The sequence below is a fragment of the Artemia sp. Qi Xiang Cuo genome, chromosome 1 (genome assembly GCF_049724085.1).
Source record: "Artemia sp. Qi Xiang Cuo chromosome 1, ASM4972408v1, whole genome shotgun sequence".
In the NCBI taxonomy this organism is placed as follows: Eukaryota; Metazoa; Arthropoda; class Branchiopoda; order Anostraca; family Artemiidae; genus Artemia; species Artemia sp. Qi Xiang Cuo.
Genome location: NC_142794.1, coordinates 58553374 through 58572060, shown reverse-complemented (window position 1 = coordinate 58572060; position 18687 = coordinate 58553374). Strand labels below are relative to the sequence as shown.

The 18687-nt window shown below is 33.5% G+C and overlaps 1 protein-coding gene across 1 annotated transcript in view; it reads right to left on the bottom strand.

The window, feature by feature from the left end:
* The window catches only part of LOC148956523 (EKC/KEOPS complex subunit TPRKB-like), a 36040-nt gene extending 22109 nt beyond the window's left edge, over positions 1 to 13931 (bottom strand). The window contains exon 1 of the mRNA XM_089085749.1: positions 13917 to 13931. The gene's annotated coding sequence lies outside the window, so the exon portion shown is untranslated. The remainder of the gene's footprint in view (positions 1 to 13916) is intronic.
* Positions 13932 to 18687: the final 4756 nt, after the last annotated feature.

Genomic DNA, 18687 nt, shown 5'->3' with positions numbered 1-18687 from the left:
TACATTTGTAAGAAAAAAAGAAGATAAAAAGTGGAAAAATCTGGAATATGTGCAAATTAAAATTTTCTGCATGTTATGAAGTAAGAATTGTTTTATTAACCTGATTTCTTCTGTGGAGTCTAAACACTAAAATCAAACCTTCTACTATCTATAATAAATTAAATTTCAATTTATAATAAGCTCTGCACAATCAGATTTTCATGCTTTCATTTTTTAAATCATTTTCAAGTAGCCTAATCAAGTTCTCAATATCTTGCAGTAGGCTAACATAATATTATAGACCAGGTTAGGAATAAAATGCTAAACTTTTGGTTTATCATATAATTTAGCTAGGAAGAAAGTGAAAACATCGTTTGATGCCTTTTTTATTTCCTTTACAATATAAGCCCCTAAAGGTAACTTAATACCTTGTATGTAGTTATAGTCTATATTTAAAGTTAAAAAATTAGTTTAAAGCTATTTAGATATAAAAATTAGCCTTTAAATGAGCCCTTAAACAACTCTCTATGATGTTCTAGTGCCCTGCCAGCAACAAAGAAAAAAAGCAGAACAAAAAAAAGAGGACACATCACTGCTACCTATGCAAAAAGATTTATTTTCCTTGTTGTTCATGGTGGATGGCTGTAAGTTTCCTGCATAGGGTTTTCAGCAACAGTGATTCCATTGGTGTGATTTTGTTTTGCTCTGACAGCATGTTCAAGGGATTTCAAGCCCTTTTAAAAAATTTGATACAAATTTACTATTAATATTAATCCAAAATAATAGTTGCCAATTTTGAATCATCTGCAAATCTTAATTTTTTCCCTTAATGTATATTTAAATTTTTCGTTACTATGGGCTATTTTGAGCCCCTTCAAGGGCTTAAAATAAAATTTCTCCTGGAAGCAATTGTTATATTTGGAAAGAGCATAAAAAAGGGCATCAAGTGATGTATCCACTGTCTCTCTAGCTAAATTATGAAAACCAAAAACTTATATGTCTAACTATGCAATGTAATGATTCAAGCAATGACAAATAATACATAAATATTTAACTTAGGATGCAAAAGGGAATACATGTTACAATACATGTTACTATAGAATTGGCTAAGAAACATCACAAAGCAAGAGCAGAGGGCAAGGCATAGCTGTGCAGGTAGCACTAACTAAGAAAGCCACAATGTGGTATAACCCAAGAATTGGGGCTGTTGAGAAGGAAACATGTTAAGAAAACAACTCTTGCTTCATAATATGCAGAATAATTGTAGTTAACACATATTGGCGGCAGCTCCTCTATACTTCACCCCTCCCTAATGTACAAATAAATAGCCCAAATTATATATTTCTCATGAGATTTCTAGTTTTTGATTTTGTCAAAGTTGATTCAATTTACAGGTACATAGATTGAAATAAAAGTGATGCATGGCAAAATTCACGGAAAATATATAATTTGGGCTAAATATTTGCACATTAGGGGGGGGAGCAGGCTACTGTGGAGCTGCAGTTGAAATGTGTTAACTACAATTATTCCTCATATAATAAAGTAAGAATTGTTTTCTTAGCATGTTTCTTTCTCAACAGCCCAATTAAAGACATATACAGTTGATTAAATTTACATGAATAAAGGTTGAAACAAGAGTGACACATGGCAAAATACATATGAAATATATTGTTTTGGCTATAAATTTATGATTTAGGTATTATCAAAGACCACACTGCCTTTACAAGATGTACAAATAATGGTTCAATAGGGACAAATCATTTTATTTGATAGTGAAACAACAAACAACTCTGGAGATTTTGCACAATATTTGAAACAATATATTCCATGGCCATTGAAAAAGACAATAATCCATAGTCTACAGACAATGGCCCATTATTACCTGTAGCCCACAGTATATTTTCTACCTTAACTAAAAACATGAAAAGCATGTGAAATTTTCAAAAATCATTATTAAAATGGAATAAACCTACTTTTTACTCATCAAAGCGCAAAGATCTTACTTTCTGCTCAGACTGTCATTTTGGTAAATTTGTGACTCACAACATAATTTAGCTAGGATGAAAGTGAATATACCAATTGATGCCAATTTTTATGCTCTTTCATAATTCAATAATTGCTTCTTTGGCAAATTCCATTTTGAGCCCTTAAAGGGGTAAGAGGGATCAAAACAGTCCATAGTCCCCAAAAGTTTAAAAGTATGTTTTGAAAAAGAACTGGCTAGTAAGAAAAAATTATCACTTGTATCTGATTAATGAATAGTAATTATTATTTAGCTTAGTCTTAATAGTAAAATGTTATTTTGGAAACAAATTTGCAGAAATTTTAAAAAGAGCAAGAAACCCTAAAAAATGACATGCATTTTGCTGTGACGTCATTTTTGAGGGATTTTGGGCTCTTTTTTTAAAAAATCTTCAAATTTGTTTCCTCAATAACATTTTACTGCTAAGACTAAGGAAAATAATAATCCCCATTCCTGAATCAGCTGCAAGTGACAATTTTTCCTTACTAGATAGTTTTTTTAAACATGTTTTTAAACTTTCAGGGACTATGGGCTGTTTTACCTTTTAGGGACCCATTAAGGGCTGAAAATATAATTTCCCCAAAAAACAATTATTGAATTACGAAAGAGCATAAGAAAATGGATCAAGTGATTTATTCACTTTCATATTACTACAACTACTAACAGCTCACTGCACCACCAAGCTGCCAGTGGCTAACACAGCTATGCACACTCCTCCTCCATACTAGTTTTTCAAAGCCTCAGTCTTTACACCTTCCCAGGTAGTTCCCATTTTCCTTAAACCTTATTTTATAACATCCTCCTATCTGAACTGTGGACAACCTGCTTTTTGTTTTACCCTGGATGGTTGGCTGAAAAGGACAATCTTTGGCAAATGTCATCTATCATCTGCAGAATGTGTCCTAGCCATACCAACCTTTCTCTCATTATAGCCCTAGAAAGCAGATTTGAACCACACTTTTAATACAGCCTGCTGTTTGAAATACATTCAGTCAGTTGGGTACCCAAAACAATCTGTGGAGAATTTCTCTGTAAAACATCTAGCAAATCTTCCTATGTTTTTTGGAGTGCTGATGCTTCAGAACCATATTTGAGCACTGTCATCACTATAGCTTCCAATATTCTAATCTTGGTTTGCAGACTTTTCTTCCTATTCTTCTAAACTTCTTTCAACTGTGAAAAAACACCCTGAGCCATGGTTATTCTACTTTTAACATCTTCACAGCACCCACTGTCTTTACTAATAATACTACCAAGGTAAGTGAAACTGTCCACTTGATCAATCTTCTTGCTACCCAACATCACCTTTACATCTATTTTCGAGCCTATTCTAGCACCTTGAACTCACAAAACCTTTAAAAGTTCAATCATTCTGCCCACACTTTCATCTAGGATTCTTAAATCATCAGCATAATCTAAGTCCAGGAAATTTTTTCATTCCCATTTGATTCTGTATTCTACCATTGCCTTTCCTGTACTCCTTAAGACAATGTCCATTAAAATAATCCATTTAAATGGAGATAGAACACAATCCTGCTTAATTCCTGATTTAACACAGAACCAGGTACTAGCCTCATTTCCAACCTTAAACACAGCAGTGTTATTCTTGTATGTAGCCCTAATTACTTTAATTTATTTGTCTGGTATACCATACAAGGATAGGACCTTCCATAAAGCTCTTCTACCAGTTGAATCAAATGCTTACTCAAAATTTATAGAACTGAGGACTAAAGGTACTTGATGACTCTGGCACTTCTCAATTATTAACCTATGAGTAAAAATTTGGTCAACATATCCTCTACACTTCCTATAACTACACTGTTCTTCTCTTAAAACTTTGTCTACAGCATCGCTAAGTCTGAAAAGTATCATCATACTAAGTAATTTTCTTGGCTAATGCCTCTATAATTACCACCACTCACTCTTATCACCTTTCTTATATAGACATTTAATCATAGTTTCCCTAAAATTGCCAGGTACTCCCCTTTTTCAAAAACTGGCAAATATGGATCAGTCCACATTTGTGACCTACAAATAAAGTGAACATACCCCTTGATGTCTTTTTAAAGCTCTTTCTTGATGTAATAATTGCTTTTGTTGTAAATTTAATTTTTAAGCCCTTTTAGGACCCTTGAAAACAGTAATTTCCTTCTATAGTTTTTGGGTATAAAAAAGGGTTAAAACCTTGGTTTTGTTATTTTGTTAAAGTTATACAATCCACAAGCAATGATTTGTCATAACAAAGTTGGATGAAAAATTTCAAAAAATATTCACTATTTATCCATCCACCATGTTTCTTCTGTCTGCTTTGATTTTTTTTTTTTTTTTTTTTTTTTTTTAGATTTAGTTGAATTGACAGTTTTTAAACAGCCTAACAGAACAAGGAGAAAACATAGCAGAATTGTTTTGAATTTTTTATTTTTTTATCCAACTTAATCACGACAAAACAATGCTTGTGAATTATACAACTTATACAAAATAGATTTATAATGAAATGGTAAGTTGGAAACCATTGTTTTACCTCTTTTTTATACCCAAAAACTATAGGAAAAAGTTATCATGACCATGGGCGCCGGCAGGGAGGGCCATGCCCCCCCCCCCTGGAAATTTGGGACTATAAATTAATTATAAGGAAACCAAAAGAAAAAAACAGAATATGGAAAAACCATGGAAAAAATGTGTGTTACCCCATTGTTGACTGCCTGCCAACAGATTTTGACCCTATAACTAAAGTGTAAGAGCTTACTACTGATAACACTCAATCAAAGAATCAGCTTTTTATGGTGATCCTAAATATGTATTTGTTTATTAGTAATTAGTGCAGTTATTAGTACACAAGAAAGTTCGTACAATTAAAGAAAACACAAGCAAAACAACTTAATAAGGGCCAGTTTCGGTAAAATATGCCGTCAACTTTTGCTTGCATTGCCAGAGTACCCATGAGCTGATATATGAAGCCACTATAATCAGAAATGTTTCCTCTGCACGAAATGCTGGGAATTTTTGTATTTTCCCCCTGAATGGATACGTTTTTTGTGTATTATTATCATTTATTTATTTTTCAAGGAGTGATTCTATTTATCTAGTTGTTGCTTTGAGAAAGATCTAATTTTTTACAATTATGAAGTATAAAGGTGTCAAATATATTGGTTTTTGGTATCTAAAATTAAATTAAAAATATTGAATTAAAATTTGTGTTTGATTTTCTTAATCTTAGTTTTAATGTTTTACTTTGAAAAAACTACTTCAATAATGCATTACTTTTTATAAACAATTGAGTCCAAAGGCATTAAATATTTTGGTGTTTGATAACCAAGTTCAAAACTGTCAATATTGTTAGAAAAATAGCAATTCACCAAGGCAAATTCACCAAGTATAAAATTTCCTCTGAAAAGTTCAACCCCCTGGAAACTTCTATCTCCTTGAAAAATTATCTCCGTGTAAAATCCTCCCAGCAGAAAATTCCTTCTCTCCCCACCAGAAAACTCTGTATATATTTGCAATAACAAATAAAACAATAATTAAATTTTATAACTTAAAAACCTGTCTCAATGGGCGGTAGGGAGTCATTTTGTTGCTAAATACACAGTTATTGGGAATTTCAACTATGCTGAAGAAAAGAACTATCTCAAAATTTTCATGAGACGGTTTTGGAAAAAAGTGGCGTGGGAGGGAGCCTAGTTGCCCTCAAATTATTTTGTCACTTAAAGGGGGACTAGAATCTTTTATTTCCATTAGAATGAACCCTTTCTCGACGGTCTAGACCCACTGGGTCAATACAATCACCCCTGGAAAAAAAAAACATCCATGATCTTACTTCTGGCAAAAATTACAAAATTCCACGTTTTTGCAGATATGAGCTTTAAACCTCTACAGTAGGGTTCTTTGATACGCTCAATCTTATGGTGTGATTTTCATTAAGATTCTACGACTTTGAGAGGGTCTTTCCCCCTTTTTTGAAAATCAGACAAATTTTCCCAGGCTTGTAGCTTTTGATGGGTCAAACTAAACTTAATGAAACATATATATTTGGAATCATAGGCAGCGCGCTAGCGCTGCCTAAGTAAAGAACAATGTGGGCACAATGTGTTTTTTCTCCACCCGCCACTTCGTATCGAAGCAGTTGTCGTAGAAACTTTGAAAAGGGCTCATTCAATTAGGAATTAGATTGGCTAGTAAAATTTGCCCTTTTTAATAGTCAAAAGTGACTGGAAGGCCACTAGCCCCCTCCCTACGCCCCTCATTCCCCCAAAAGCATACAATCAAAAATTAGAGATAGCCATTTTGTTCAGCATAGTTGATTTCCAGATAGAAAATATGTTTTTGAGGAGGACACTCCCCCACAACCCTCGGGGCAAGGGTTTTAAGTTATGCCCTGGGGGCATCTAAGGTTTTTTATAGAAGGCATTGTCGTAGAAACTTAAAGACAGGCTCATTCAATTGGAAATTCAAAGGGCTAGTGCCCTTTTTATTTGTCGAAAGTGATTGGTGGGCAACTAGCCCCCCCCCATGCCCCACATTCCCCCAAACACATCCAATCAAAACTGTTAGATAGCCATTTTGTTGAGCATAGTTGATTTCAAGATAGAAAAATTATTTCCAGAAAGAACACTTTTCTACAACTCTCAATGCATAGGTAGTATGTCATGCTTTGGGGCCATATATGGTTTTTATAGAAGATATTATCGTAGAAGCCTCAAGTCAGGCACATTTAATTGGACATTGACAGGGCTAGTGCTCTTTTTAATAGATAACAGGGCTTGGAGGACAAAAAACCCCCTCCCCCCAGGCCCAAAATTTACGCCTCACCCTCCACTACAGATTGGGAGACAATTCTGTAATTCAGTATGGTTGATTTTCAGATAGAAAATATGTTTTTGAGGAGAACACTCCCCCACAACCCTTAGGGCAAGGGTTGTAAGCTATGCCTTAGGGGCATATAAAGTTTTTATAGATAGCGTTGTTGTAAAAACTTAAAAAAGGGCTCATTCAATTGTAAATTCAAAGGGCTAGAGCCTTTTTTAACAGTCGAAAGTGATTAGAGGGCAACTAGCCCCCCCCCCACCACCCATCATTCCCCCAAACACATCCAATCAAAATTTTGAGATAGCCATTTTGTTCAGCGTAGTTGATTTCCAGATAGAAAATATCTTTTTGAGGAGAACACTCCCCCCACAAACCTCGGGGCAAGGGTTTTAAGTTATGCCCTGGGGGCATATAAAGTTCTTAGCGTTGTCGTAGAAACTTTTTTTTTTTTTTTCATACCCAGGCACTTTGTATTGAAGGAGTTGTCGTAGAAACTTCGAAAAGGGCTCATTCTATTGGAAATTGGAGTGGCTAGTGTCCTTTTTAATAGCCAATAGAGATTGGAGGGCAACTACCCCCCCCCCATTCCCCACCATACCTACAACGCATTCCATTACAATGGTGAGATAGCCATTTTGTTCAGCATAGTTGATTTCCGGATAGAAAATATGTTTTTGAGGAGGACACTCCCCCACAACCCTCAGGGCAAGGGTTTTAAGTTATGCCCTGGGAGCATATAAGGTTTTTTATAGAAGGTGCTGTTGTACAAACTTCAAAACAGGCTCATTCGATTGGAAATTCAAAGGGCTAGTACTGTACCGTGAGTAAAATGTGATATATTTAAAATACAAAAAATTAAATTCCTTTTTCTAAAGACAATTCCGACAGAAATTAAACGTCCCCTAATTGAGTTCAAATACTGTTTCCAAGAGTCTAAATTCTTAATCAGCAAAAAGAGAAATTGCATTTTAGCTTCAGTCAAACAATGACACTAGACGGTTTGGAATTTTGCTAAGATCTTTGGTAATAAGAAAAATGATATATGTTTCGCAGGAAATCTAAGTTATAAGAGTGTGTGAACGTTGGAATCATCAGAAATGTTTAAAACAAATTATTGGACTAACAGTCCACATAATGTAGTATGTTTGCGAACATAATTACTAAGTAGCGGCCCCCTCCACAGGACTTGGGCCAATTGTGAAAAAGGCTAGTAACACGCATGAGTTTTACTTGTGTGATATAATGAAAAAAAACTGTTTTTTGTTTCAATTATGGATTGTCTCTATTGCCATCAACATTATCTTTGAGAGCCAATTTATCCTTGCCTTTTTCGTTGTCATTTGAAGTGAACCACTGCTGTACACCTAAATATGTAAGTCATAATAAAACTATTGCTTTTCTACTTGTGTTTATTTTATATGTCTATATCTAATCGCACAGCAGGTAATTAGTTCGTATGTCTCCAATGGTAGCGCTCCCAGGGATCTGATTTCTACATACTATAACAGGTAATTGATTTCGACATAAACCAAGGAAAGGAGGTTACATTTATATAATTACATATTTTATTTTCTCGCTTTCTGCGAGTAGCGCGATTGGTACACTGCTTTAAATCATAATATAACATATGGCACAGTCCTTAGCGCTATAAGTGGCGCTATTGGAGAACTTATAAGGTGTAAGTGCATAAGGTGTAAATTACATTTGACGCGGTCAATCTTTATTACCAAAATTAACATATAGCCATAAAAGTTTATCGTCACAGTACCCTTTTTAGTAGTCGATAGTGATTGGAGGTCAACTAGCCCCCCTCCCACGCTCATTATTCCCCAAACATATCCATTAAAAATTTTGAAATAGCCATTTTTTTCAGTGTAGTTGATTCTCAGATAAAAAAGATCTTTTTGAGGTGGACAGTCCCCCACAACCCCCGGGGCAAGGGTTTTAAGTTATGCCCAAGGGGCATGTAATGTTTTTATAGAAGGCGTTGTCGTAGAAACTTCAAAAAAGCTCATTTGATTGGAAATTCAACGGGCTAGTGCCCTTATTAATAGTCAAAAGCAATTGGAGGGTAACTAGCCCCCCCCCATGCCCATCATTCCCCCAAAAACATCCAAAAAAATTTTTGAGATAGCCATTTTGTTCAGAATAGTTGATTTCCAGATAGAAAGTATGTTTTTGAGCAGGACACTCCCCCACAACCCTCAGGGCAAGGGTTTTAAGTTATGCCCTGGGGGCATATAAGGTTTTTATAGAAGACGTTGTCGTAGAAGCTTCAAAACAGGCTCATTCAATTGGAAATTCAAAGGGCTAGTGCCCTTTTTAATAGTCCAAAGTGATTGGAGGGCAACTAGCCCCCCCATGCCCATCATTCCCCCAAATACATCCAATCAAAATTTTGAGATAGGCATTTTGTTCAGCATAGTTGATTTCCAAATAGAAAATATGTTTTTGAGGAGGAAACTCCCCCAAAATCCTCAGGGAAAGGGTTTTAAGCTACTCCCTGGGGGCATATAAGGTTTTTATAGAAGGTGTTGTCATAGAAACTTCAAAACAGGCTCATTCAATTGGAAATTCAAAGGGATAGTTCCATTCTTAATAGTAGAAAGTGATTGGAGGGGAACTAGCCCCTCCCCTATGTCCATTAATCTCCCAAACACATCCAATTAAAATTTTGAGTTAGCCATTTTGTTGCGCATAGTTGATTTCCTGAAAGAAAATATGTTTTTGAGGAGGACACTCCCCCACAACCCTCATGACAAGGGTTTTGAGTTATGTCCCGGGGTATATAAGGTTTTTATAGAAGATGGTGTCATAGAAACTTCAAAAGGGGCTCATTTGATTTGAAATTCAAAGGGCTAGTACCCTTTTTAATAGTTGAAAGTGATTGGAGGGCACCTAGCCCCCCCCCCACATCAATCATTCACCCAATTACATCCAATCAAAATTTTGAGATAGTCATTTTGTTCAGCATAGTTGATTTCCCGATAGAAAATATGTGTTTGAGGAGAATACTCCCCCACAACCCTCAGGGCAAGGGTTTTAAGTTATGCCCAGGGGGCATATAATGTTTTTTTATAGAAGGCGTTGTCGTAAAAACTTCAAAAAAAGCTCATTTGATTGGAAATTCAACAGTCTAGTGTGCCTTTTCATAGTTGAAAGTGATTGGAGGGCAACTAGCCCCCCCCCCGTCCCCCAGACCCATCATTCTCCCCAACACAGCCAATAAAAATTTTGAGATAGCCATTTTGGTTAGCATAGTTGATTTACGGATAGAAAATATGTTTTTGAGGAGGATACTCCACCACAGCCTCAGGGCAAGGGTTTTAAGTTATGCCCTGGAGGGAAAAAAGGTTTTTATAGAAGACGTTGTTGTAGAAACTTCAGAAAAGGGCTCATTTGATTTGAAATTCAAAGGGCTATTGCCCTTTTTAATAGTCGAAAGTGATTAGTAATATTTTTTGTTGTTGTTGTTGTTTAGACCAGGGCACTTCGTATCAAAGGAGTTGTTGTGGGAACTTCGAAAGGGGCTCATTCGATTGAAAATAGAAAGGGCTGATGCTTTTTTTAATAGTTGAAAGTGATTGGAGGGCTACTAATCCCCCTTCCACGCCCACCCTCCTATTTGCCCATTACTTTTAAAAACTAAATATTGCGTTAAGATTAAATAAAAATACACTGTTGTAATGCTGATTCCAAATTAGGCATCTTAGCATCATCCCAAGAACAACTCGGGGTTTTATTTTCAAACTTTCGAGGCTACTTCTGCTCTTAAAATTTAACCAAATCAAAATTGTGTAAGTGTATCCAAGCTATCAAAGAAAGTAAACAGATTTTTTTGCGAATGCTATCAAATTTTCCAGTTCAGTTCAACTAGAGGAGGTATGAAACTAAGTTAAACAGTACTATTTGTGTCCAGATTTTTAAAATGGTGTATATTGTTAAAAATTGCTGAAAATTTTTCTCTAGCATACAAATAGCAGGCCAACTATAAAGTCTTAAAAAACGAAAAGATTTAAAGTGTTATTTTCTTTTTCCCTGAAAAGACTATGTCAATATAAAATGAACAGAAATTAATTTAAGAAACTTTTTCCACAAAATAAGTTTTTCAAAGAAAAGTAAAGAACCTCATTAAACAAAAAATGAGCAAAAATTAAATAATCTACCAAGCTCGAAACTACCACAAATCAGCATCAATAAATAAATGAAACCCAAAACGAACAGAAATTAAAATAAATAACCGAGTCAAACTCAAAACAAGCAGAAATTAACATAAGTTGGGCGCAAAACTCCTATGCCTACCCAAGGCTAGAACAAAATGTGCACTTTACTGAAAAAATCACAAATATTTTTACTTTTACAACCTTGATAAATCAAAGGTTATTAACATTTTGACTTCTAAATATCAGTATATGCATATTAAACTGATAATGAACATTCACTTGTATTTCTGCTAATTTTTTGTTTAATGGAGTTCTTTACTTTTCTTTGAAAAACTTATTTTTTGGAAAACGTTTTATTGATTAATCAGCATAATAAGCCAATTCTTGTCCTGTTATGAAAGAGGTACATTTTACATGGCTGTTATAAAATCAAATTGCAGTATCTATGCAGGCAGGATGATTTTTGAGTACCTCTACTCCTTGTGTAAATTATTTTAAGCGCATAGGAAATTGTATAAAGGCAAGTCTATATCTGTTATAATCTATGAAAGCAATCTTTCTGTAATTTTGGTTTGAGTTTGATTTTCTTTTAATATTAAATGCATAATAATTAAATATATTATTGATTAAACAATCAATCCTTTTGCCTGGAATCCAAACAGTTTAAAATTTACTGTATTTTGTTTCATTTTGCAGGCAATTTAGTTGCTGTTTTTATTTGAGGGTTCTTTCCTAAAAGTATTTAAAAATAAACTTATTCCTATGAAAAAAAAATCCCTGAAATACATTCCATGTCACCCAACCACCACTGATATTTTGGTGTTTGGACCCCACCTGGAAAAGTTTCTGCTGGTGCCCTTGATCATGACCCTTTAAAAAATCATTTTCAAGGGTCCAAGAAGGGCTAAAATTGAATTTGCAACAAAAGCAATTATTATATTTGGAAAGAGCATAAAAAATGCATTGAGTGGTATGTACACTTTATTTGTAGGTCAGAAATGGGAACTGCTGCATATTTACCCAAAAATCACATTCATAATCTTCAGCAGCTTAGCCTATTTCTAACCTCATAGCCACCATATTTAAGAAATTCATTGGTAAAGTTCTACTTTAGCTACTTTTGGCTATCTTGGAAAGGGTTTGGGTTAGGAAAATGAAACTTTCAGGGATGGGTCTATAGGCTAAAGTTTGTCATGGGAAGGTATTTTGAAGTACCTACTTCTAGAGGGTTCTCCCTCTAGAGGGTACCTATACGTATTGAAAATTTGACAAAACAACATTTTATCTTAATTTTCAGGTATCAGTTTCTTTTTTTCTGGCTTTAGTTCTGAAAATGCAATTCCTGTTAGTTGAGTAGATTTCTAAGCCATATCAATGTTTTTTTCCAAATTTACGAAATGTATTTGCATATCTTTAAAACCTTATAAATTGTGATTGAGCAAAGTTGTGGGTAAAGTTCTACCAAATCATATTATTGACTTACGCATAAAGTGAATATACCACTCAAAGCCTTTTTTATGCTGATTAAGAATATAGTAATCATTTCTATTGAAAATGAATTTCAGCCCCCCTATATATGCCAATTCAGGGTATATATTTCTATAGCCTAACCCTGACTTGGCCTATATAGGGGGGGGGCTGAAATAAATTTACGATAGAAATTATTATTATATTTGTAATCAGCATAAAAAAAGGCATCGAATGGTGTATTCACTTTAGTCCTAACTCTATACTAGGATTTGGTAGAAATTTACCAAGTTGTGAAGCTGAAATAATTTTGTTGTACTTCATTTAAGCAGAAGATCTATTTTGCAAGACTTTTATAACACACAGATTGTTTAAGGTCATCAAAGGTCAGGACCCTCTAGAGGGAGAAGGAGTGAAGATAGGTACTTCAAAATACCGGTATTTGTTTAGTCTTGTGACACCTGATAAGGAGACATATTTAGAAAATAATTCTTACTTTAAAATATGTTTAATGATCCTAGTTCTTATATTATCCAAGGGGAGAACCTTTATCATCAAGTTTTTCCTCTAAAAATCTTCAAAAGAGAAAGTTTCCAAATATCACCACGTTTTCAATTCAATGCTTAAGTCTTTTTAAATTACCGCCTAATAAGTTCTTTTATAGATAGCGTTCATGCTGGTCTTTTTATTTTATTTTTAAATAGCAGTGGCAAAGGGCGAATAGCAGTGGCGTAAATACAAAATATTAATAGCAGTGGCAAAAGGCAAATAGCAGTGGCGAAGGGCGAATAGCAGTGGTTAGGTTATATTATCCAAGTTATTGTTATATATAGTATATATTGTTATGAGGGGGCCAAGTTATTGTTATATATATATATATATTGTTAATGGCATGTTCAATTTCTATAATCTCAATATACCACTACTTTTTCTTTAATCACGTTTTTTTACTGTGTTAAACACATGCTAAATGCTATCTATAAAACAACTTATTTGGCAGCAGTTTACAGCAGCAATTTCAGAAGACTTAAGCATTGAATTAAGAACGTGGTGATATTTGAAAACTTTTTCACTTTTGAGGATTTTTAGAGGAAAGACTTGATGATAAAGGTTCTCCCCTTGGATAATATAAGAACTAGCCTAGGATCATTATACATATTTTAAAGTAAGAATTGTTTTCTTAACATGTCTCCTTATGAGGGGGCCAAGGCTAAATAAATACCAATCCTTTTAGTACTACCACTAGTTCTTCCTCACAAAACAATCCTAGCTAAATGATGTTGTAATCTGCAAAGTTACCATAATTTTTTTTTTAATTTATAAAGGTGCTAATAGCGTGTATAAAAGATGCTATTAGCAAATACAACATAAAGTGCCTCTCTAAAAGATGCTATTCGAAAAAAATAGAAAAAAAAATCTCTGAAAGATGCTATTCGCAAAAATAGAAAAAAAAATCCAGCAAAATATTCAACATTTACAAAGTTCAAATTTTCGACAATTATCCAAAAGCCAATCAGACATTGCCAAATATTTTTGGCTGAGATTGTCATTTTCAGCCTAAAAGCGTGATTTGGTAGTATTTCTAAACTTAAAAAGTGTCACAAATATCTTCGAAATGCTGTTAATCATGAAAAATGCGTAATCCTCTGCAAGGGTGAACACACCCTGCCTAAATTTTTACATATGATGTAATTTTGAATTGTCAATAGAGGCCATTTACACTGGAGTTAGTAGTGACTACAACTACGACTTGTGGTGCGATTACACGATGAAGAAAAATGCGTGGTTTTTCGTGTGGATTGGCGCATGCATGATTTTGTGCATGGATTCATGATTGCCATAACTTTATTAATGTGGAAAATGCTACCAAATCCAAACGAGAACTACACGACTTTTTCTTTTAGTTAAGTCCACACGGAAACTTCACCTTTTTCCGTATCATGTAATAACACCCTTAGCAAAAATTTCCTGTTTATACTGGTCTAAATAAAAGTGATTTTACACAAAACAGAAAGCCATTAGTTTTCAAAATGTCAGTATGGTTTAGCACATAAATTCGTACTAGAAAAGGTAGCAATGCAGAATACAGTGCCTTTTCTCACAGGATTACCCATTTGATGGAAGTTTTTGATGCTTCCACCAAATTAATATAATTGAATAAGGTTTCCGATGATTCCTGTTTTAGATGATTATATAACTTAAATACTTTTCAAATTTAAAATATTGACAATAGTGTCTAGTCTGTAAAAAAAAGCCTGTGACCATCTTCACGTTAAAAACAACACAGTTTTCCTATTATGCAATAACAACTTAATAAAGCACGCCCCTTGAGAGTGGAGAAACCTGGAACTTGAGCACAATTTTGACTATGCTTTAACCATGTGTGAATATATATATATATATATATATATATATATATATATATATATATATATATATATATATATATATATATATATATATATATATATATATATATATATATATATATATATATATATATATATATATATATATATATATATATATATATATATATATATATATATATATATATATATATATATATATATATATATATATATATATATATATATATATATATATATATATATATATATATATATATATATATATATATATATATATATATATATATATATATATATATATATATATATATATATATATATATATATATATATATATATATATATATATATATATATATATATATATATATATATATATATATATATATATATATATATAAATCATCCCTCTCTCCCCTCCTTTTTTTCGTCTCTTTCGGAAACTCAAAAGATTTGGAACTTTTTCCTTAAATTCAGCTACTAAAATCTTAGGGACTGCGAACTCATTGAATAGTCTAGATTCCAGCTGTTGCCCATGGAGATCCTCCACAAAATCAAAGATGAAATCAACACGTCTTTTAAATCCGATAAGAGATCAACATTTAACAACAGATCAAAAAATAACACAAAATATTCTTGACTTTTGAGATCATGGTTGCAGCGGCAGCTGCAACCTAGTAAAGTAATAACCCCAGCCCATAGTAACCAGAATTAAAAACGCGTCTAAAGCAAAGGGGCAAGGGAGAAAAAAGTGTCGTTTCTAGCTGATTTAAGAATGGTAACCATTATCTAATTTAGTCTTAATTGTAATATGTTATTTGAAAAATAATGTTCTAGATTTACAAATAGATGCAACGTCTCTGATTTTAGTGAAAATTATTTATGCAAGAAATTTTACAGGAAGAGGAACTATTCAGTGTGAAATATAGAGAGGTTTAAAACAAGGAAAAAACATTAATAAACATAAATAATCAGACTTACTTCGGATAGGTAATCAAAATTATGATAATATGCGAACTGTCAAAGTCAACATCTTGATTCATTTTGTCAATTAATTTTTCAAGTTTATCAACATTTACGTTTACCCGCGATGCAGACTTTTGAACAACGACAGTGATTGTTTTTTTTGTTTGCTATTCTGAGAATATTTTTCGTACCTCTGATGGGAGGGGGGGGCTTTGGGATGGGGGGGTGGGGGGTATCTGCCCCCCCCCTAAAACTTAAATTTACACTAAGTATTAACGAGAATTTTTCGTATGTTGGAATTTTTTTTGTTGGATGTTCATGGTTGAAAAAGCTGAAAATGAACAGATATTTCCAAATATTGTTTCCGATATAGATATTTACGTTTCGATGCTCAATATTCATTTTTGGTCCAACATATAGCTATATCAATTTTGACATTTAATATCGCATAACTTTAACCCTTAACTGGCACGGAGAAAAAAGTTACACCAACTGCAAAGTTTGGTCTGTGGGGTCCCACTTTTTAAAAGTTCGAGGAAAATACCGTTCCAAATTTATCCCAATTTCACTTAAAAAATATTCAGATATATCAGTTAGAAATACTAAAACACAAAAATCACTCTACTAATCGCATTTTGGGCAGAGGAACTTGGCATATTCCATACATATATGTATTGGTACGAATTGTAGATATATTTGATTTTTTGTCCTTGATTAGGCATATGAGGCAACAAAATTTTTGTCATTTGGAACCTGAAGCACACATGTGGGGGGCATTCTCAGCTGAAAATCATTTATGGTTCTTGATCAAATTACGCAGTACTCGTGGGATCCTTTGGGGCATGGGTCGGCAACCTTTTTTTGTAAAAGGGCCAAAATTTTACGTGGAGATAATACGCAGGCCGCACTTAGGTCACATGTCATCACATTTGTAATGTGATGACACATTTGTAATGCTGTAGGTATACCATAATGACTAGAGTACATCTATTATATTTATACACAAATATATTAGGTTTAAAAATAAAACGCTTAATGCATATTTTTAAGATATTTATTGTAATTAATGCAATCAATAAAATTTTTGTTGTTGCATTTTACGTGCAATTTTTTTACATTCGCTTGCATTTTTGTAGTAGAGACGCATAGTATTGCGTCTAAATTTATATCTGATAACCGAAGACAGTGTTTGTTTTTTCGATAATTCAGAATTGAATAAGTTTGCTCACAAACAAATATGCTACGAAACATAGTAATTATTTGCTGAGCAAAGATTTTAATATAATAATAATATATATTGAAAACCCGTCGTATACAATAAATGTACAATGACAGAGTATACAAAAATGCGAAAAGAAGAAACAAAAAGATAATATACTTAAGAAAAAAAATAATAACAACAAAAGCAACTACTTCTTAAATAATATACAAAATAGTACGAAAAGTGGAAACAGAAAGATAACATACTCAAAGATTACAACAGAAACAACAACTTCTTCAAAAATAGCAACAAAGACAACAACTTTTGAAAGGCTAATAAGTGTCTCAACAGCTAGATTTGGGTCCGCTAGGTTGTAGCACCGAATCAGAAAACTATTTTTTGTCCAAGGTGGCAATTTTAGTAGGTACTTTGCAAAACGGAAAAATAAAGAGCGGATTTTAGTCTTTTCACGTTTTGCCAATAAATTCCAGAAAAAGGTCACATATGGCAGCTTTCAGAGGGCATACTTCCATAGAAATCCACCAAGTTTGTTTTTTCCTTAAAAGCTAATTCAAGTGTGGTATCACTTTGCAAATCTATCGCGTTGATTTGAAAATCACTTGGTGCATTATTGACATCCACTGCGAAGGGGTTTTTGGAAATATCCATCTTTCTGAAATCATGAGATCTTCCTCCTAATCGTGAGATCTTTTTGAAATCAGAAAACTGGTTTTCAAACCCAGTTTAAAGTTGTATTAATGCACTTTTCATTTTAGTATTTTGCCAAACAAAATTTATACCAGCTTCTTTTGCTGTTTTCTTGCAATTTGGAAAATAATCGAGCATACTTTCATCGATATGTTTAATAAATAATGTTAGTTTCATTTCAAATGCTTACACATCTGAATACATCTGGCATATAAATTTATTTTTTGCTTGTAAACGTGTATTGAGCAGATCCAGTTCTTTAATCGAATCAGTTAAAAACCCAAGATCTACAACCCACTCGTTGTTGTTGTAAAGTTCCGGTATTACCTTTCCTTTCATCTCCATTAAGTTACAAATTTCTGTCTTTAAATAAAAAAAAATCGTTGAAGTACTGATCCTCGGCTTAGCCATCTAAGTTCACAGTAATAAATCACGTTACCATAGTCACGTCACCAAAATTAATAGAAGATATAACGGTATCAATTATTTCTCTCCACGATAAAACCTTGCAACACAATGTTTCTTGATTGACAATACAGTGAAATGCAAATGAAAGTTCAGATCCAGACTCTAGAAGTTTTCTGTTGACGCTTCCAACGACACCTTTATTATGACCACTAATTTTTTTTTGCCGTCAAAGATGATGCGGATTTATATATCCCTGCTCAAGCCAAATGAAACCAGACCTTGTTCCAAGTGATGAAAAAAATCCTCCCCCTTCACAGTTCCAATAAGACCGCCTTTGTTAAATAACTCCTCATATACATGAAAGTTTTCATCAATCCTTTGTACAAATATTAGGAATCGCACGAGAGAAGTATGTAAAAGACTGCGCTTTGTCCTTAAATTGCGCACAGAAGTTAACATCCAAGTCTTCGGTGCGGTGGGTCCAAGTTCTAGTAGAGACATTAATGTTTTCAAAAATATTTTTCTGTTCCGGGCATACTTACTCCGCAATAACTAAGACATATTCTTTGACAACTTCGCTGTTGGTAAATTGGC